Raw genomic sequence first — 23,044 nt, forward strand, 5'->3', positions numbered from 1 at the left:
GGACCCCCCCATCGCCAAACCATAGCAACACGACGGCTGGAGGAACAGCGCCTCATCTTCCGCCTAGGAACCTCCAACCACAAGGATGAACTCAGATTTCTCCAGTTTCCTCATTTCCCCTCCCCCCACCTTGTCTCAGTCCCAACCCTCAAACTCAGCACCACCTTCCTAAACTGCAATCTTTTTCCTGACCTCTCCGTCCCCATCCTCACTCCGGCCTATCACCCTCACCTTAACCTCCTTCCACCTATCGCATTTCCAACGCCCCTCCCCCAAGTCCCTCCTCCCTATCTTTTATCTTAATATTGGTAACAACCTGATCATTTACGCCAGGATTCTTGAAGGAAATAATCGCTGCCAAAGTGTTAAGGTGGAAAAGAAAGGTTCATCCACATTTTCACTGCATTATAATTACAAATTTGAGCAATATTTTGTAAAAATAAACCAAGGTAATGATGGAACATTTGTCCCCATTAAAGATGTATAAATGAGTATAATCATAGGGAAGGATCTTGTGATATTAAACATAACATATGTATCCCTGAAGTAATTGTGAACAAGAGTGAATAATGTGGTTATGGTAAATTTTTAAACTTTACTATTTATTAAAGAATACTCTGCTTAAAAGCTTAATGGACCAAGGAAGGGCTGAATGCTGTAAGCATTAAGCATAAATCAAGTCTACTCACTGCCATTGATTTACAGGCATTCCTTTCAATATTTTATGACATTGCGCAGGTGTCTGATGTACTTCCACAGTCTCCATCAAAGTACAATTTAGAGCAGTGATTTCCAGCAACTTTGAAACAAGCTTTTAAAAATCAATCATCATAAACATAGCTGTCATTCTGCAGTGCAATCGAACATGTGCCAGCAGACAAATGAGGAAACCTCTCCCTTAGTAATGCTGAGAATGTACTAACTGTGTGTCCTCCATCATGAAGCTGCTGGGAGAGAAGAGGCAGCATTGAAAAGTGGGTGATGTTTTAAATTAAATGAAGAGTATCGACCGAAAGATATGGAGCATTGCTGGCTCGAGGGTCTCTGGCTATGAAGCTGCAAAGGAATAATTTGTAAGTTATATTTGTACATGCAGGACATCATTCCACAGTTGGTTTCAGTTTATCCAGTGAGTGCAGAGAAAGATGGCTACAGATTTGACCTCCAATCTTTACTGAGTTGCATAATTTCATTTTGGGTGTCTCACCAAGTAGTCTTGATACCCCTGGGGGAAATAGAATTGTTCGGAGTTCTGACTCTTGATATTATTTCAAACTCCAGGAGCACTTTTGTTGACTTAATGCAGGACTAGGATTTTGCTATGATGTTGCCCACCATCAAGTTGCCTTTTGATGTTCAAGATTCTGTCCATCACTTGGTCACATGTTACACCATTTGACGCCTGTGTAACCATGCAACAGCTCTTCAGAAAAAGGCAGGAAATGGAAGGAAATAATGCCGATGAACGTGGGGGCTTGTGTTTTCAATTATTCACAAATGACCATTTAAATTCAACAGAAATCATAAGAATCAGGAACAGCATCAACAGCAGTAGGTTCGAATGTGTTGAGTCTCGGTTCATTTGAAATCAATTCCAGTATTTGTAAACCAGCATACTGTTTTAAAACTGTATCTATATAGTGAGGGGCACAATTTCAGGTAACTGTATTAATGAGGATTTGGAATAAATTAGATGTCTGTGGCTCAAGTTGCAGATATTTGACAAAACCAATCCCCAAACAATAGCAGGGTTATCCCCAGGCTGACAATGTCAATGACCAGGATATTCTGAACAAAGGTAAGTGCATCAACTGGACCTATAGTGGGCAACTGGACTGTTTTCAACATGTAATCCTGTCTCATTTTCAGGACATTCACTTTGTAAAAAGAAACTACCTCACTCTCTTTCAATTTTTTTTTCTAAATAATTTTAACTAAATGTTTTAGCCTAGATTTTAAGAAATCTATATTTTATTTGTGATGCATGTATGAGTATAGCTGAGATTGTCAAACACTGGTGTATCGATCACATTTGGGAGTCAATGTTTGTATGGGCTTAATGAGGCTCCAAAAAATATGAAGCAAGCAAATGTGGTGGAATGACTGAAAAAACATAGTAAACTTGTTCTAAAAGGTGACCAATCTAAGATATGTCAAAAATAGAGCTACGTTACCCTGTATCGTATGGCACGGAGTACAAACTACATCAGTAGAATTTTGAATTTAGCCTCTACTTTGTTTTGAATTAACTGGTATTAGTCTGGCAAAGCATGAGGGTGATACTATTGGCCTCATTGTCACTGGAGATGAAAAGATAAGCCTGTTAAACTGTTGCTCTTCAGTGAGCCCCATTAGAATCTCATGTCAGTAGATATGGCATCAACAGAGTTTGGAACCAGACTTCAAATTCAAACTGATACCAACTCAAAAAAGACTTAAGGGGAGCAGTTCCTAAATAGGTTATGAGCGGCAACATTTTTTACACACAGAGTGATTCATGTGTGGAATGAACTGCCAGAGGAAGTGATGGATATGTGTACAGTGACGATGTTTAAAAGACGTTTAGATAAATACATGAATAAGAGAGGTTAAGAGGGATATGGGCCAAGCGCAGGAATGTCGGACTAGTTTGGTTTGGGAAGAGAGTCAACACAGACTAGTTGGATTGAGGAGCCTGTTTCCATGCTATATGATTTCATGACTATTGTGCCAGCTGGAAAAGTAGACAAAGAAGCCTGTCAAAGTGTCTTTTCATTCTGATGCTTTAGCATATCGTTTACATGATTGAAATTTTGGGTTAACACAGCACCTTGTACATTTTCTGGAATAATTCTAAATTCCAGATTTCAAATGACAGTCCAGTTTCAATAGTAAACTGAGACAGATTATGAAGCAATGAAACAGACTACATGCTAATAGGAGAACTGGGCATTTGACATTACAATGGGTCTTAATTTTAAGTTTCTCTAACAGAATCCTTCGCAAGTTTAAAATCATTATTTTGAGAATTTACCTAAACCTCCAGAAAACCAGATTAGTTTCACTTTGAAAGTTTAATCCTTCACTCTGCTTTTATATTTGTCTATTTATTTTGTAGACATAAAATTGTCCGCATTCTGATTCATGTTCTATCTTAACAGAACCAGGGATAAAAGCAAATGGAATCTAATCTTATAAATTTTAGAGAATGCATCAATGCATCTGTGAGGCTCTGTACCTTTCCAGTAGATCAATTGTTTATTGCCCAAAGAGATTTAATATCTTATTATTTCTGAGTTGCTGTTGTCTAACATTATCCTCCCTGCTGTTTAAGCAAGATTGATACTAGTACATTAAATAGACTGAGGTTGGATTGCATTTAGAATGTTCTAAGAAGATGTTCTTTGGACCAAACAGAATAAGGACAACCTAAATGTCTCAAGAGGCCTCTCCTAATTTAAGAGATTTGGGTTGTGTAATTGCGGTCTGTTTTTTTTGATTGCTGGCTGGTCATTTTTCAAGTGTAGATGGGATTTGTGCATGGAGACCTTGTGAAATCCTCAATGTAGCAGACTCTGAAGGAATTGCACAGAAAATTAAAGATTGAAGCTGGGCAAATCCATTCTGCTTGGAACCCCTGACTAACCTCCCTTTCTCTGTTGACAGACCTAACAGCATCTCCCACACTCCATTGCTCCAGATGCAATCATTTCCACTCACGCCAGCCTGACCTAAACCCTCTCTTACCTGGCCCTCTCATTACCTTGTCCTCCCGTATACTACCTACCTTCCCAACCGCACCTCCCTATCCTGACAACATACCCATTTGGCATCTCACTTAGCTCGCATCCAATTCCCTTACCACTGTACCTAGAATCCAAATCCTTTTGAAACCCTAACATCGCACTGACCTCACATAAATACCCTTGAAAGCAGCTGTCAAAGTAACTGACTATAATTTTGGAACTCTAGATGTCAGAAGCAGCTCACTGCTGTGAAAATGTGAGCGAGGTAAGCCTTCCCTGAATTGTCAAAATGGAAATACAGATCCACATTTCTGACAAAGCCCTAATCAGAATCTTCTTTCAGAAAAGAGGAACTCATTCTTTGCATAAAAAAAGGGCTTTTACTCCTCAGAAAATTCAACTTCATGATATTTTTGTCAAAGCAATGTACCTTGTCAAGGGCTTTAGCGGTTAATTGAATTTCTACCCAGTCAGACCTTTTCACAAAACCATGTGGCAATGTCTAAACCTTTTGGTAGAAATCTTGTAAAATATGCAATCTATTATCAAGTTGCAATACATCTCAGTTTAAGGTTCAATGTTTTAGTGATTGGGATGACAAGAGTCATCATATTTAATTTTATATATTTCTTTCTGTTTTATAATCTAGTTCTTAATTGACCTGAATTCGGAATGAGTAATAAATGCTGGTCTAACCAAAGACATCGACATCCGTAAATGCAATATGACTTTCCCTCTTAACTATTATGGATATGAAAGGAGCTGTACTCCTCATGGTTACCTGATGTGGATTAACTTCAATGCTGACACTATCAAGGTGTAAATAAAGTAAAACAGAAAGACACCAGTGAGGGTCTGTGATTATTGGGCAGGATTCTGGGGGAGGATATGGAAGAAGTCAGCTTCCAGAAGGCCATTCTCACCCATCCCCCCCCTTCCCAATCCTAATTCCCACAATCAGAAACTATTTTTTTTGATTGAAAGACATGTCTGTCCACTCTGCAAGCAAACACCAATGGGGTTTACTTTCCAAGTTCGCTGTGAGATCAGTCTCTCACTTGCTGCTGAGTGAATGCCATAGTCGGTGGCAGGATGATGCTCTTCATTATGGGTTGTGCCTAGTTCAGACCTTCAATTGTGGTATGGTGGGGAGGCTCATATTCTCCCTGAAGTGGACCCAATCAGAGCTGAGGACATCCATCCGCCAGCCTCCTGGGAGGTTAACTGCTTCCTTACTGCCAAACATGCCCAGAAAGGGGCACAAAATTCTGCCATTAGTCTGTAATTTATTTCCTGGATCTGTTAGAAAGGCACTTCTGGCATTAGCACCCACTCACTTCCACAGCATTCCTGAATTATTCTGTCCTTGAATATTTGAGATCTGATCACCTCTGCTTTTATTATGAATTTGTTCAATAATTCAAAGGAATCTGGACTACAGATGGGTTCAGCAAACTGTATTGGTGCCAACAAAACAAGCTGTAATGAAGGTCTTAATGCAGCTCAGCTGATAATATTCATCGTAATAATTACTCTGTTTCTCCTGCTCTTCAAAAGCTATTTCCTGTGTGAGTTATTAAGAATACAATGCAACATTTGCCTCGATAGTGTCAGCATTGAAGTTAATCCACATCATGTAACAATGATTAAAGTTCCTTTCATGTCTATAACAATTGAGAAAGGTAAGTCATATTGCATTTCTGCAGTCAGTCATTGGCCCTGCAGAATGGGAATAACAGCTTTGTGCCTTTAAGATTGGCAAATAGTGTTTTTTCTGTTCAAATTTTCTGCTGTCTCTGCCTCTGATTGTGACATGACGTATTATTCCAGAGATGCAGGCTACTCATCAGTACTCCAGTAGAGGTGGCCCTCTTGAGAAACACGCAGAAAGTGCCTATGGGTAACATCGTGAAAACTGCCTTCCTCATCCCTTCTGTGAATTTTTTACGTAGTGGATACAACAGTCTCTTATCAGCTGGACCTTTTTTATCGTACAAAAAAATGCCTTTAGAATGTGGAATGACTATTAGTATTCATGAAAAATTTATCTTTTTTTGACCATTGGTGAAAGCTGCAAAAGCTCCCAATGAAAGTTGGTATCTCTGTGTTCACACAATTCTAGCTGGTAGCAGGTAGCTGGCAAAAAATGTTTGCCTAGTGGTGCAAGTTTTTATTTAAAATTATCTCTCCAAAAGCAATTAATGGTTGTCTCTATTTTAACATTTCTTTCCATTATGTGAATTAAGCGTTTGAAAAGAATTGGTGATGGGAACTGAGTCTGGTCTTTGCGAGGGAGATTTGCTCATGGAAAGCGGACATATCTCCACCCGCATACACAGTCAGACAACACAGGTGCACACATAGAAACATCCTATCATTAGCAGTCCCTCACGGACGAGGATGACTGTCTTTCCCTCTCAGGGAGGGTCCCTTAGGTGGTTGTACAGACTGATACAACTACTGCAGGCTCTGTTACGCTTGGTAGTCATGGGAAGGGCATTAGTGTGGCAATGCACTCCTTTCAATGTTTTCGCTTCCACTTTTTCTCGATGGCAAGGTGCTCAATTCCTTCTTGGATGCTTTTCCTCCACTTCGGACAGTCTTGGGCCAGTGATTCCCAGGTATCTGTGGGAATGCCTCACTTCGCCACAGAGGCCTTGGGAGTGTCACTGAATCACTTCCTCTATCCACCTGGGGCCTGCCTGCTGTTTCGAAGTTGGGAGTTGAGCACTTGCTTGGGGAGTGTTGTGTTGGTCAGGCAGACAACAGGCCCAGCCCATTGCAGCTAATTATGGCAGGGACAGTCCCTCGATGCTGGGGATGTTGGCCTAGTCAAGGATGCTGGTGTTGGTGTGTCTCTCTTTCCAGCGGATTGGCAGGATCTTGCAGAGGCCATGTTGGTGGTGCTGCTCCAGCGTTTTGAGGTGTCTGCTAGAGACAGTCCATTTCTCAGAGCCATATAGGAGAGCGGGAACCACCACAGCTCTGTAAACCATGACAGACACACATGCACACAGACATACACAGATGCACACAGATGTCCACAAACAAGTATAGGCTCATATACAGGCGTGCACATAAACACACGGACAGAAAGGTGCACACACATGATAAACATACATGAGACAGCAACAGAAGATAAAACAGACCACTTTACCATTCTCTTAATCATGGGTGTTAGAACACAATTACGTCCAAGGTTTGAAAAGATTATCACAGAATAGAAGGTGCATGGAAAAATCAGACAAGGAAGAAGGGATAAAAGCAAGTTGGCAGTTCATTACAAATGGTTTTGCCCAATTTTCACCAAAGGCCAATTCCAATGCCCTTAAGTGGAAACTTAAACCTTAGAATGAATTTTAAAAATATTGTTGGGGTATGATGGGGACACCGTGCATTTTATTTCTTTTTATCCTGAACCTATGGCATAGATTGGGTGATCTTAGTATCCCAGTCCACCTTATTATTATGTATTCAACAATGAAATTTAAATCAGGACCATAAATTAGTTCCTTTTATCTTCATTGACTTAGCTGTGTTGTCCTTGTCTCAGTTTTGTGCTATATATTTTTAGCTAGTAACACTTTTCCACCACCCACTTGGTTTATTTTGTAAGAGACCTATTTAAGCAAAAATATGTAGAGGCGTGAAATGCAAGAGAAGCAATAATCACCCAGATGGTGTTCCTTTTAATATCAGTGTTGGGATCTGAGCATTTATCAGTTTTCCTCCTCCTCCTCACTTCCTTCCTTAAAATTCTTCCAAATATGGTGTTCTTCCATGTTGGCTGTAACTTACATTCATAGCTTCCTCCTTAGCATTTTATAAATAGAGAGCCATACTTAAACTTCCCAAAATTTCCAAACATCCAACCCAATTCATGTTTGCTGGGGATTATCCATATTAAGACAAGGCTCACCAGGGCAATAGAAAGTAAAAATTTGATGAGATGTTAGTTGGCTCATTTTCCACAGACCAGAAAATATATTCTGAAAACTCAAACACTGTCGATTGTTGTGCTTTGAACTTAGTTCACTCATCTCACCAAGTAGTCTTCTGCCAGCTGTTATACATCTGTGAATTTGGTAGCAAATTATATAACAGTGTAATATTGTCTCTATATTGCAAATGTTAAAGGGACATACAAAGTATTTTCCACCCACACTATACAGAGACAGCTTATCAAATTATAGAATGTTAACAATTCACTCTGTCATCAATTTCACAATTTTTCCATCTATTGCATGCTCCCCACAGGTAACACCTTTGTTCAATGATTGATGAATTCTCTTCACCAATGGTTTGTGAGAGAGACAAAGAAACTGCAGGTGCTGGAATCTGAAACCAACAGGCAGGAGGCTGGGAGTACACAACAGGCCAGACAACATCAAGAGGTGGAGAAGTCGACATTTCAGGTGTAACCCTTCTTTAGGACTGGGGGTGGGTGAGGAGGGAGTTGCAGATAAAGGAGGTTGACGGGTCAGGGTGGGGAAGTGGGGATAGGTGAAGACAGGGAATGAATCCGGTTGATGGCTGGGAAGAATGGAAGGGAGTGGGAGGGGCTGAGAAGGGAATTGCGGGATGGGGAGGGAGGTTATTTGAAATTGGAGAAAATAATGTTGAATCCTCTGGGCTGAAGGCTGCCCAGGCGGAAGATGAGGTATTATTCCTCCAATTTGTGGTTTGGTTTGTTCTGGCAATGGAGGAGGCCAAGGATGATCATGTCGGAAAGGGAGTGGGAAGGGGAATTAAAATCGGCAGTGATTGGGAGGTCTGGTCGGCCTCTGTCCTTGGCGGTGGGGTCTAGTTGGAGCTTGTGGATGCATTGGATATGGAGAATGGTGGGCTGGTAGGGGAGGAAAAGAGGATCTCTGTCCTTATTGGGTTTCGAGGGTGGGTTTAGAGCAGTGGAACGAGGAATGGAGGTGGCGTGGTGGAGTGCTGTTTGGATGATGGCGGGGGGAGGTAAAGCACGTTATTCAAATAAGGTGGAGTGGAATGTCTCCTCATCTGAGCAGATGGGGCAGAGGCAAAGAAATTGGAAGAATGGGATGGAGTTCTTGTAGGGAGGAGGTGCGGTCCAAGTAGTTATGGGAGTCTGTAGGTTTGTAATAAATGTCTGTCTGGAGACTGTTGTTGGAGATGGAAATTGAAAGGTCAAGAAAGGACAGGGAAATGTCTGAGATGGACCAGGTGAATTTGAGGGTGGAGTGGAAGTTGTAGGCAAAGTCGATGAACTGCTCCAGTTCAGCTGGGTGCAGGACGCTGCATCGATGAAATCACCAATGTAACGGCGGAAGTGTTGGGGCACAGCGTCTGTGTAGGTACTGAATAGAGACTGTTCAATATCGCTGACAAAGAGGCAGGCGTGGCTGGGGCCCATCTGGGTCCCCATGGCCACTCCCTTGATTTGGAGGAAATTTGTGGAGTTAAAGGAAAAGTTATTGAGGGCGAGGATCAGTTCGGCAAGGTGGTGGAGTGTACTGATGAAGGGGGACTAGATGGGTCTATTGCAGGGGAAGAAGTGGAAGGCCTGGCGGCCATCCTTATGGGGTGTGGATGTGTATAAGGACTGCATGTCCATAGTGAAGATAAAACGCTGGGGGCCAGGGAACTGGCAGTGGAGGGGAGATCACCAAAGGCAATGAGGGCACAGACAGTGCATTTGCTTTTGGCCTTTTGGGTCACGGTGGGGTCATTGGTAAGGGGAGGTAAGATGTGGTATTGGAGAGTTAGCGTTCGGCCTCTGTGACATAGGGGCTATACGTTTGGAGGCAGCGAAGGGGAGCAGAGAATTCCATGTTCTGATTGCAATTCTGTCCAGCTTCATCTGTTGCTGAAACTTTGTTCCAGCCCTTTGCTACCTCCAGACTGGCAATACACAACAATCCATCTTTAATCCTCTATAAGCTTAAGATCGTCTAAAATTCTGTTTCCCTTATTCTATAAGGTATGAAATCCCATTCTCCCATCACCCCGAGCTCACTGGCTCCCTTTTCATCAACTTTCCGCAGGCCAAAGGTGTGCATGATAAGTGGATAGGCCATAATAAATTGCCCATCCTATCCTGGATGTACAAGTTAGGTGGTCTAGCCATGGAAAATGCAGGGTTACTGGAATAGATTAAGGTAGTGGGTCTGGTGGGATGCCCTACAGAGGGTTAGTGTGGATTCAATGGGCTAAGTGGCTTGTTATCATATTGTAGGGATTCTATGATTCTATGATTTCTCAATTGTAGACCACTCATCCTTGATTTCAAACACCTCCCCAGCATCACATCTCTCTCTGTCCCCCTCCAGTCCTAAAACTCTCCAAGATATCAATACATTGCTAAACATCTGAACCTCTTGATGTTACCTGATCGTAATTGTTCCCATTGGCAGGCCATGCAACAGGTCCCAGACTAAACTCCTCAAACCACTACACTTCAGATCCTTGCTGTACTCATTTAACAAATTCCTTAAGTAAATTATCTTGATCAAATGATTGCTCTCAAACCCGTTACGTGACTTTGTGTCAGATTTTGTGAATTGTTCCTTTGCAATGACTTGGAGCATTTTAATTTTGCAAAGGCATTGTATAAGCACAAGCTCTGGTCATTGTTTCATACATTAAGATTTCATTTTCCAACCTCACCATATGCTGTTCTGTAATGATCTTAATTTTACCTCCTGTCGTTACAGCCTCAACATCCTGTCACAAAAATCTATCACTGGCTTGTTATAATGCTTCATGATCTCGAACACTTCTATTCAGTCGCTCTGTAGTTATAATGGGGAAAACATCCTGAAAAAATGACGGCACTGCCTTCATTCCTCATCCCTGAAAAGTAATCAAGTTGATTTTGGTAGCAGAGACTCACTGCGATTTGTCACTTTAACCTTTGCTCTATTTTCTGCAAGTTGTATTTCACACTTAATTTTCAACACATAGGAAAAATATAATGGAAGAGAAAACATTTCCTCAGGTGTTTTTTAGGATCCTTCAGTATCAGGCATTGTACCTGCTGTGCATTGTAATACTCATACTGGAATCAGCACAGCAGGGAATGTTACATTTTGAAAAAACAAAGCAGCTATTTTAGGATTGGCAAAAAAGTGTTGTAGAGATCCAATAACTGATAGATTTTACAGGTATACTTGCACCAAATCTTCAGCCTTTTATGTTCAGGCATCTTTCATTTCAAACAGAAGCAAATATCAGAAACTTGATATATTTTACAAAATGCTTTTCTTGACCAGCAGGTCTCTTAAAGAACTTTGTTACCAATTAAGTACTTTGTTTGGAAGTGAAGTCTCTGTTGTGCAATGTCAGAAGCGTAGCAGTCAATTTATATGCAGCAACTTTATATGCAGCAACCTTCCGTGGCTAACAATGTGATTATTGTTATATTAGGTTATGGTCTTGAAGATGGTTATGTTGAAGTGATATTGGCTCCACTTAGCCTGGTGGTAGAGAAATCAACAGCTTTGCCTGAGATCATAATAAAGATAAAGTGATCTGGCTCCTGTTAGCTCCTGTAATTATATCTAACTAGTTAATGTTAATTGTACCTATCATGAAATTAACTACACCTTGTTTTATAAGACAAGTGCCTCTTGTTAAACTTCTATCACAGATAATTAGACAAGATTAAATTCAAAGGAAGATAGGGGTTCTTTTGGTATAGTGGCAACGTCCCTATCTCTGACCCTGAAGGCCTGGGTTCAACTCACACTTGTTCCAGACGTTCATTGTAAACATCTCAGATTGATTAGAAAAACATAATATAAGATGTACTATGGGCAGTGTATTTAATTCATTCTTTTTAGGGGGGTCTTCTTGTGGTGTAATGGTAGTGTCCCAATCCCTGAATCAAGAAACCAGGCTTCAAGACCCATCTGCACCACAGGTGTGTAATAGCATCTCAGAACGGGTTGATTAGAAAAGCAGATTGAACTAAAATTTAAAAGGAAGGTAAGTGTTCTTGTGGTGTAGTAGTATTGCTCCTACCTTTGAGCTAGGGACGTGGGTTCAAGTCCCACCTGTTCCAGAGGTGTGTAAATACATCATTGGGCAGATGATTAGAAAATCAGTTAAAATAAAGAGAAAAGAGCTGTAGTAGTGTTCCTACTGAGATAGCCTGAGTTCAAATCTCACTTGGCCTGGATCTATGTTATAGCACGGCAAAACAGGTAGGTTAAAATAACTGCCAGATGCTCAACAGAGTACAATTGATAACTTGGTCACCGTTTATAAGTTTAAAAAGAACAGTAGTGATAAATGTAACCTAGCTCCTGTTAGCTGTAATTATAATGAACAAATTAGCGTTAATTGTACCTATCATGAAATTAAAACAAGTGCCTCTTTATTGACACAGCCATATAATGTCCCTACCTCTGAACCCTGACGCCCAGGTTCAACTCCAAACTGTTCCTGAAGTGTGCAATAAGATATCTGAGCAGGTTGATGAGAAAATATGTAAAAAAGGAAGAATATCCCAACCACAAACCACCAATGGTTGATAATGAAAGGAAGTGACATTCTTGCAACTCAGCTCCCTGAAAATACAACAAATAGATGACCTGTTTCTTGACGTCAATTCGGCAATTAAAATATTTGCAGTTGCGCACATGCAAAATGAAAGATGCCTCATGGTCATTTTCATTTTGCTTTCTTAATACAAACATCTCTGAATATGCTAGGCTGAAGGTTTGAAAGAAGATGAGCAATTATTGTTCTGGAGACTGGAAATAACTCCACTACTCCTCTTCAGGTTTTGTCAGGGATCTTTTATGACCACTTGAGCAAGTACATGGGGCCTTGGTTTAACATCTCATCTGACAGTGGCCCACTCCCTCCATACTCCAATAAAGTATCAGCCTTGGCAATGCAGACTTCAACAAGAGATTCAACCATATATTTAAACATCAAGTTATTGTTAATTAAGTAACAGTATCATCTATCTGAAATGGAGAAAGTTGTGAAGTCTTTGGAGAGTTTGGTTCCTGGCCTAAAGGCCTTCAATGACTGAAGAGATTGGGTTTGTTTTTCTTGGAAATGAAAAGGTTGAGAGGGGATTTGACTGAGGTGTTCAACATCTTGACAGAGGGATACCATTGCTACAGGCAGAAGGATCAAATACCAGGGGACAATGATTCTAGATGAATGGCCTGGATTGGGTATATTGATGCAGTTCTGAGGAAGGGTCACTTGACTAGGAATGTTAACTCTGATTTCTCTCCACAGATGCTTCCAGACCTGCTGAGCTTTTCCAGCATTTTTGGTTTTTGTTTCAGACATTGATGCAGTCCCTGCTTTGGGATTGTCTGTGCCCCCACCTTTTGGCTGGTAGCTTCCAGAATTTCTGTCCTTGCATGGCACGGACTGATCCTAAAATCTCTCCACTGCCTTGAATGAACCCTGAGATTTGTTAGAGTGTGGTTGACTACCTGCATGTCTTCCTTCTTACTAAACATTTGGTAAATGGATCCCTCAATGTAGTACGATTGTAATAAAGTCGTTACTAAAGGATTGTCAACAACGTTGGCAATTAACTTTAATGACATTTTGTTAAATATAAGCACAATATACCAGAGGGGTTAAGAGAGGTCATTTCTGGAACCCTACACAATGTGTTATTCTCCCAACATCACTGATGTTGGAGTCTACTACTCAGCAGAGTACTGTATATCAACGACAGTTCTTTTCATTGTAGCGGGTAGCACGTCCAAGTCTTCCCCGGTTTTCACAGAGGTGAGCACATCCTATCTTGCTAAACCAAATGGCTCAAGTCCTGGAGCAAATTGATTGCATTTATCTATTTTGTACAACTGCAGTACATGACTGAAGTCACCAATGCAAATATTCCACATCAATTTCAAAGAAAAACATTCCTTGAAATGAGATGTCTTAATGATTGTTCTGTTCTTGTGTTTCCTATCCTCTCTGTGTCTGTAGACATTTACATTCATTGATTTTCAAATTGAATTGCCTTCAATGTCACATTGCTGACTGATCTGCTTATTTGCCTTTGGCCTCGTTCACAAGTTCTATATTCAAAGCTATTGAAAAAAATTCAAGAAAGTAAGAAATCAATTCAGTTTCAGTCACTGCGTAGTGAGAGTAATAGACCTACATCAGATTATATAGAACTTAAAACACAGAAACAGACCATTTAGCCTCGCAACAGTGCACTGCTTTATACCTTAGTGGTCTGAAGCTCTATATGAGCCCACTCTCACTGTCCTTTATCCAATTCTTTTTGCACAGGCTTCCACTACTTTATCTCACTTGAACCTATCTAGCTTCCTCTTAAAAAGAATGTATCTATATGACTCGGATTTTCAGATGGCCACATAACAGTTTCAGAAGGGTAGATGGGATTTATGCGTGGGGACGTTATGGAATATCCATCACAAAAAATGACAAAGGAATTGAGTGGGAAATTTAAGATTCTGCTGGTCAGTTTCCAAATACCTGAAACCTCTTTGCTTAATGTATCCATCAAAATTGATGAATCTAGAGGATTCATTTTAAGTTTAATAAGTTGTTATTCTGGAAAATGTAGCTAATTAAATACTTAGTCCGACATTGAGTCACTTATAAACAGATACCCAATCTACCTCACATGCCCGCAACAGCACCTTGCCTGAGAACCTTTATAGTCTCCAACTCCTGATCCAACCACTTTTCTGCTGGTTCAGACCCAACTCCTGCATTGCTCTGCCACCCAATCTAACACCCCTGATCTGGATCAGACCACTGTCACCTACCCCACTGAACCCTGAACACCCATTTCCTCACTGTGGATCTGACATCCTTGCTCTAGTGCCAGACTCAACCCCAGTCTACGGGACCTGACAACCTTATAACCCCCAACTCCTAACTAGACCTGATATCTCTCATCTACCTGACTTACTCAAAGCATTCTATAATTTACCTGGCTGAATTGCACACCACCCCCTAACTTTCTACTCACATGACACTATACCACCTGTCTCTCTACTGCATTACCCAGTTGATAACTTATCTACTTGGCACTTTAGTTACTTCATGTCCTAGCCTCAGCTTATATACTTACCCATTGACAGCAGTGGTCAAAGTGGATGGATTTGTAAAACAAAGACTACAGCAGCTGACTGCTGTAGAACAGAGATGTTGTATGCCTTTCCCCCAGATGATCATCACAATCAGGGACCTGTCAGAATGGAAGAACACTTCACATTTTTCATAATTACATGATAATCATTAATATCAATAAATAATTTAGGAGGAACCTCTTTATTTGGAGGGTAGTTAGTTTGTGCAGATTGCAACCACAAGTAGAAGATAGAAAAATAGAAATAGAATCCCTACAGTGTGGAAACAGGCCCTTCAGCCCAACAAGTCGACACTGACCCTCCAAAGAGTATCCCACCCAAACCCATTCCCTTACCCTATTAGTCTACACTTACCCATGACTAATGCACCTCACCTACCCATCCCTGAACAATTTAGCATGGCCAATTCACTTAATCTGCGCATCTTTAGATTGATAATGGGACATGGGACCAGACTTTCCAAGGACTGCAAATCAGAATGACCTGTTAGAAACAAGGAGCTCCTTTGTTGTGTAAAAAAGGTGGTAATCTGTGTCAGATATTGAATGATATATAATTTATAGCCCTTAGTTTTCTACTCTACCCATGGGTGTAACTTCTTTATATCCACCATATCAAATCCCTTCACAATGGTAAATGCCTCAGTTAGGCGCATCTTGCACCTTTCTCATTCCTTGAGGAAAGATCCTCAATTTATCCAATTAAAGTATCAAGGCAAATTTGAAAGTAAAGATTGATTGAATACTCATGAGCAATTGGCTTTTTTTTCTTCAATCACAGTCAGGATTGTGATGAGTGGTTTGATAAGAAGATCCAGCACTTCAAAATACGATTTACCAGCAATAATATATCGTTAACTCTTCATTGTTCTTGAGGTTGTCTAGCAAGTCACTCAATTGTCTCACAAATAACTGCAGTGGTTAAAAAGAAGGTTCTCAAGATAAACAGAAAATACTGATCTTGCCTAAAGAAGCTATGCCATTACGGGTCATCCATCCAAAATAAACATGCGATACTGTTCCCTTCATAGAATCCAATTGGCTTCAAGTCCTCCATTTCTTTTAGTCTTTACAATTAATGATGACGACTGAGTCTCATGCACAGTGCTGAAATCAAGTTGAGATGAGTATTTCTTTGGAACAATATTCAGATCAATATTGGCACCAATACATTGGTACCTCACCTGATCTCAGAACATTTCAATTGACTCAGAAGTGATGTTTGCCATTGCCAGTTAGACTTCTAAAGTCAGTTCCAGGTTTCTGATTAAAGAGGAGTTTTTAGATGTTCACAGTTCCCTGCTAGTAGCACATGGCAGAAAGGTTGGACATATTGACCCTGACTGACACACAGGAAGACTTCGTCCCTAACATTATCAAAATGAGTAGGTGTAGAAGATGTTTCCATTGGTAGGAGAGACGAGGATGGCACAGCCTTAGAATAAAGGGAAGACCTTTTAGAACGCAGATAAGGAGAAGCTTCTTCAGCCAGAGAGTGGAGAATCTATGGAATTCATTGCCACAGAAGGCTGTGGAGCTCAGTTCATTGAGTATATTTAAGACTGAGATAGATAGGTTCTTGAGTATCCGGGGATCAAGAGTTACAAGGAGAAAGCAGGAGAAAAGGGTTGAGAAACCTATCAGCCATGATTGAATGGTGGAGCAGACTCACTTGGCTGAATGGCCTAATTTCTGCTCCTATGTCTTATGGTCTAATGTTGCTATGGGAAGGTGAATATGTAACCCCTACCAAATGAATTACCAACAGCAGAAGCTTGCATTACTTCAAACTTTTGATGTTGGGAATAAAAGATACCAAGTCATACACCTGTAGCAAAGGGAAGATAAAAAGAGAGATAAGGAAGAGTGAAACCTTGGTTGAAAAGGTTGATCCCAATACCTGAATTTTCTATCAAAAAAAAATCCTTTTCCATTAGGGAGAGGGGAAAGTAAAACTGGATCAGAATCAGTTTTTTTAGATTAGATTAGATTACTTACAGTGTGGAAACAGGCCCTTCGGCCCAACAAGTCCACTCCGACCCGCCATCCACCCATACTCCTACATTTACCCCTTTAACCTAACACTACGGGCAATTTAGCATGGCCAATTCACCTGACCTGCACATCTTTGTGACTGTGGGAGGAAACTGGAGCACCCGGAGGAAACCCACGCAGACACGGGGAGAATGTGCAAACTCCACACAGTCAGTCGCCTGAGTCGGGAATTGAACCCGGGTCTCTGGCGCTGTGAGGCAGCAGTGCTAACCACTGTGCCACCGTGCCGCCCACTACAGTTGGACAGACTGTTGGGAGGTGGAAGAGGATTTTGCAAAGTTTGTTGAGCCAGGCCATCAAAGATGATAAAGTTAAACTTGAGATGTTGGGGTCTTGAGAACCAGCGTGGTTGGTGAGCACAAGAATGTTCAATGAACAACATACAGTTAAGAGGAGCCCTTTTTTAAAAAGAAACATTTGCATAAGCAAAATTTTCTTCCTAAAACTACATAGCAATTTTTACAAAGAGGTCTTTAAATATAGCGATTGCAATGTCAATGGAGTTTAAAACTAATTTAGAGAATTATGCTAAAGTGTTCTCTGTTTGAGGTTTCCTCCCATTTTGGTTCAGCACATACTTTTAATGTATAAATATAGGCATATTAGAAGAACAGAAAATATCATGATAGGAGGCGCAACACACTTGATATTTGACTGCCAAGAATAGTCCAAATAACCAATGATGGATGATGACACCTCTGAGTTATCAGGTGAAACCTCCCTTGTGAATACATGCAATTTGATATCACATTTCATGAGGCATCCTCTATCTAATCCACACTGCTTGGTCAACCAAAGTCATAAAGAGAGCATCTGTGCACTGAATGTGATCTCTTCCATTTAGTTAAGTGTTGCACTGGATTTTGGAAAAAAAAGATAGAAACCCTTATGACCTAAGGGACATTGAAAGGATGAATTGTTATTTTAAACTATGGTTATATCAGGTCTGGAATACTCGCATGGCTAGTGAGTCTGAAGTAAAGTATTATAAAGAAGATGCAGTATAATAATTGTTTGGTTGATGAGACGTATCACTGCTGTTCTTATTTATTAGTAATTTTGAACTTTGACCTCAGCTTCCAGACAGCAAACACATGGAAACATGATTTGTCTAGGCAGTGTAAAAGAAGACATTTTTTCTATCTGTGATAGTGTGCTAACGGAAAGCTGTTATCAAGTCTGCACTTTTATTGTCTTTACATATCAAAATATATGGCTCTTTGTGTTAGCTATCTCTGCATAATTTATACATTCTATTTCCAGAACTAGGTGCTGGCGAGTCTCTAGAGAAAGGAAACTGTGAGCAGATCAGGAAAATGCATTTTCAATAACTTACCATGCAAAGCAATCAATCAACAGCAAGAATAAATGAAGTGATAAGTTATTCGATAGACAGAATTCACTTTTGTTTCTTGTGAGATTATGACATTGCTATAATATAAATTACCTCAGCGATTGTTGAGATCAGAAGAGATTTATTGCTGCAGGCTTTCATCGCAATCCTAGTTCTGAAGGAGTAATACAGATTTGAAGGAACAGGGGTGTTGTTTGCATTATGGTTTTGACTTTACTTTGTATTACTCAGTAGGCTTTATTATTTGTTATGACCATTTTCCGAATTCATTACAGTTCCAGACAAAATACTGCAAATCATTAAACTGCTGAGTGTGGAGAAACAAACTGACTCCCTTCTTTGCTTTCTCCATTGGCTGGAATAAATATAATTTTAAAAGTATCCCTTCCTTTATGGATACCTTTCTTCCAGACCAAACTAATGCATCTTTTAAATGGAGATAATTTATCCAGGTTTTCCTGAGTTAACAAAATAATGAGTTTATTTGTTACTAAACATGAAAGAAAGCAATATACATACACAGATTAGGAAAAAAATCCTTCAATCCAAAAAAAGTTTTTTTTTTAATGTATGCAGGACTTTCTCTCATTGACTCATTAGGATTAGATGGTAGAATATTGTAGCCATTACTTTGGATGGTATTGATAACATTAGCATTAGTGGATGAGAAACCAATTTTGAGATTTCTGACTTTTCAAGCAGATTGAAATTCTTTGATCCTGCTGTCTTCGCTTGGCAGCTAACTGGCAGCCAGCAGCATGAGATGCATGCATTTTCTTTCCTTTCTTTACCTGCAGTGCAGGGTTGAGTAATGGCTGTTCCCAAACTTCACAGTACACCAATCCATCCAAGGGTATCTCAGATAACTGACTACCAGATCAAGGGCTGCAGACAGTTTTTTTTTCACCCCATTTTTCTACATCCCTGGAAGTGTACACACAAACATGCATGCAGTAAATGGCTTCTTGCTGAGACGGGGAGTACGCAGTTAGCATCTCACTATCTTTTTCTTGCTAGCCTTTCTATTTAACATTTGAAGTTTGCTTTACTTTACAGGTTTCACTTTCTGTGGGTGCACGCACGAGTGCACAAGAAACTCACCAAATTTAAATCTGCAGACATCTTTTGTCTGTGGCAGTGTTCCTTTAAAACACATCTGTTGAAATAAAAGTATGATATATCCATAACTCCTGTGAGGATGTGAGCCATTACTGTGACACTTACCCCACAGGATGAATGAAAAGTGACCCCATTCTTATTGAAAAAAGGCAGGAAAGAATTAAATGTATAAAACAACAAACTCACATGTACATTTAATCTGTTAGCCTCAATCATTGTTGTCCCTTCAGTTTGAACCAGCTCCCTTTATGTTATGGATAGATCATCTGTAACCACCTTCAATTGCCTTGAATGTGGGTCATTTTTTAAGGTGGACAGGTTAAGGAACAAAGTCTAATAGAGCAACCTGGTATTCTGGCTCTTAAACTTGTTCATAAAAGTAAATGGGTTGTGGTCAGCTTAGACTGTCATCTCTCTATACTCATTCTCACACTACATCTCAAAGTGTTTGAATGCCAGTAGTAAATGAGAGATTTTGCATTGCACTGTAGAGTACCATTTCTGTTGTTTATTTAGGATTTTTGGAGAAGTAACTGATTGATCCCTCTATCCAGATTTGTGTTTCCGAAGGAAAACAGCTCCATTGTGATATATCACTTGCATCAATGGCTGCTTTAAATATTTAGTTAAAGTTTAGAGTTGTAAGCATGGGCTTGTTTACGAAAGTGGCCTTCAATGTTTCCAAAGCTGTAGGTCTGTTAGCAGTATGATGATTGTGCTGATGCTTGAGATAAAAGATCAATAGAATCCAGACATTCCTAAGAACCTCATGATTTCCCGTTTTGCTTTGAGAATGGGAATCTCTGCTCCCACTCGTGAATTTGCTGCTCTGGGCATCAGTCCTCCTCAATTCCCTTCCCCCCCCTCCCCATGTGTCCAAGATAGATCACTTGAGCCTTCAGTAAATTCGTTCTTTGCAAGATTGACCACTAATACAGCTGACTATATTTCTGAAAGAGGGCTTCCAGTTGCACTGAGTCACTGTACTCTGTGAAGTCATCTCAGTATGCTGCACAATTAAATAAGTCTGCTGCTATCTGGTTCATCGATCTTTGAACGGTAAGTCATAGAGTCATAGAGTCCTACAGCACGGAGACAGGCCCTTTGATCCATGCCAACCAAAATGTGACAGGAATCCATTTTCAGAATCCAATTGGCACGACCTGACACTGATATAACTATATGGAATTAGAAAAGGGGAGTTTCCTTCACTCAAGTGGCCAAGAAAGCCAACCAAGAATAAATATTTTTTGGTAATGTCGGCTGCTTTACCTACTTCATCAATGTAATCATCCAGCCAGGGGATTGGATACAAGTCAGCTTGGGTCACTGCATTAACTTTTCGGTAGTTAATACTGAGCCTTTTAGAATTCATCTGGCTCCAGCACAAGAACAATTGGGAAGCTCCTGCCATTGCGGCTCGACTCTTCTACCATTTAGTTAAGCCCTTCTAAAACTGACCCGGCATTTCTGGGTCTACATGAAAGGGATGCTACCTAATGGGATGTTCCTCTCCTGTATCCATACCATGTTGATCTAGAGTGGTGCATCCTGGCTTGTCTTTGCTTAAGACCTTAAATACCTTAAAAATTAGGTCTGCTCACTTCTCCGAACAAAGGTGTATGAATAAGGAATCTAAATTTCTTAGTATATTGGTTGGATAGGTTTGTCAAACAAGAAAAATTTAATCTAAGACAGAATTGGGATTTTGCAAACCTTTGTCACAGAGTTTATAATTTATTGGTTGAAATAGACCCCTCTGTCTATTAACTTTTTCCCTCTGCCTATTAACAAGGTAACGGGGGTTCTGTGTAGATCTTCCCCATGTCTCCCTCCAATTCATGATAACTCCTCCCCTTGTCCTCCAGGCTGGTGTAAATGGGGCAGACTGTTACCTTGTTTGTCCCCTTCTTGATAATGGTACTGATTTATCATGTTGAGATGACACAGCCTTTGTCTTTTTCACTGATCGGGGGTCTGCATTAGAGAATTCACTTCCTTAAGCTTCTCAGCTACTCTGTTTGGGCCACTGAGCAGGGCTTTCAAGAATTCACCTGATATTGGTTGGAGCAGTGACACATACCTCCTGCTAATGCCTCCTAAGAAGTGAAAAAGACAATCAAGGTTGTAAGAGATGGTATTTTTTTTCTGAGAGAGGGGAAAGGGTAGCTAGTCTGTCAATACCTGTTCTTTTTTTCTTTCGATATGAGGTTTTCCTGATTCTCTACGAGTGTATCATGGGTCCACTCTGAACTTCGTCTGAAAGTCTCTGAAGTTACATACGCCCTGTCGTCTTTTGCTTACATCAGTTCTCCCTTCAAAGAGACATGCTAGAATTGAAAGTTCAGTATATCCTGTGGGATTCCAAACCATTAGTAGAACACTTTCCATGATCTAATCACAACTGGTCACAACCAATCTTTGATCATAGACATGAGTCATTTGCTTCTTTTGTGTAAATGGACGGGGAGTGTGAACATCCCTATTCTGGCTGGGAGTAATGGCATCTCAGTGAGCAGGCAAACTGGACCCAGCATCTCCAAATCATGGACAGTTCTCAGTTGAGAATTGATACTACAAAGTTGGATACACATGGATAAAGAGAAATTGGATTTTCAAAAACTCAGATGCAGTCAGTTGTTAACGTGAATGTTCTGAATGTACTCTTCACTGCATTCCGAGTGTCTTTAGATCACCAAGGAGCCCTCCTTATTGTCCCAACCATTTTCTGAAAGCTATTTGACATTTCGTAAATGGAAAGCATGTATATTATCCACACCTTTCATGTCTTGCACATTTTTAGCCACTGCCATTTTTGACTGCACTTTTCCTATTTAAGGAAATAGCAGGAAGAAATACTGGACTAAAAGGATAAATACAGTACTCAGAGGTGACAAAACAAAGAAATTGTTAGTCCATCGATTGAGCCTAGATTCAAATCCAATCATCAGGTTCAAAGGATAATGTGCAACACCACTCAATCTCTTCTGGACTACTTTTGCAAGATACTTTAGGGTAGACTACTGGTCTGACGATCTTCAAATATAAATCATCGTTTTTGAATAAAGGTTCATTGGGGTGGCATGGTGGCTCAGTGGTTAGCACTACTGCCTCACAATACTATGGTCATGAGTTTGATTCCAGCCTCAGGTGGTGGTCTGTGTGGAGTTTGCACATTTTTCCTGTGTCTGTGTGGGTTTCCTTTGAGTGCTCTGGTTTCCTCCCACTGTCCAAAGATGTGCAGTTTAGGTGAATTGGCCATGTTAAATTGCTCATAGTGTTCAGGGGTGTGCATTAGTCATGGGAAATGTAGGGGACTGGGTCTGGGTGGGATTTTGTGTGGACTTATTAGGCCAAATGCCTATGTCCACACTGTAGAGATTCTATGACACTGGAATACATCAAATTTAATGTTAGGCTAAATTAGGATTCATTGTCACAGAGTTTATAATTTGTTGGTTGAAATAGCACCCCCTACCTATTAAAATAAGTTGGAGATGGAAATGTGGCTTGGTTCTGGAACAGTTTCTCATATCTGCATCCCTAATTGACATCAAGGCTTGGAAATATGTGCATCACTTGGCAACAATTCAATTCTATTTCTATCTTCTGTGTCCTTCAGCCTGTGTGACAATGCAAGCGACAAAAAGAAAACAAGTTGCCCAACCCTCTATTTGATTTTGAGAAGTACAGGGATCCATGTTACAGAAG

Source organism: Chiloscyllium plagiosum, chromosome 30 (assembly GCF_004010195.1).
Source record: "Chiloscyllium plagiosum isolate BGI_BamShark_2017 chromosome 30, ASM401019v2, whole genome shotgun sequence".
Taxonomy (NCBI): domain Eukaryota; kingdom Metazoa; phylum Chordata; class Chondrichthyes; order Orectolobiformes; family Hemiscylliidae; genus Chiloscyllium; species Chiloscyllium plagiosum.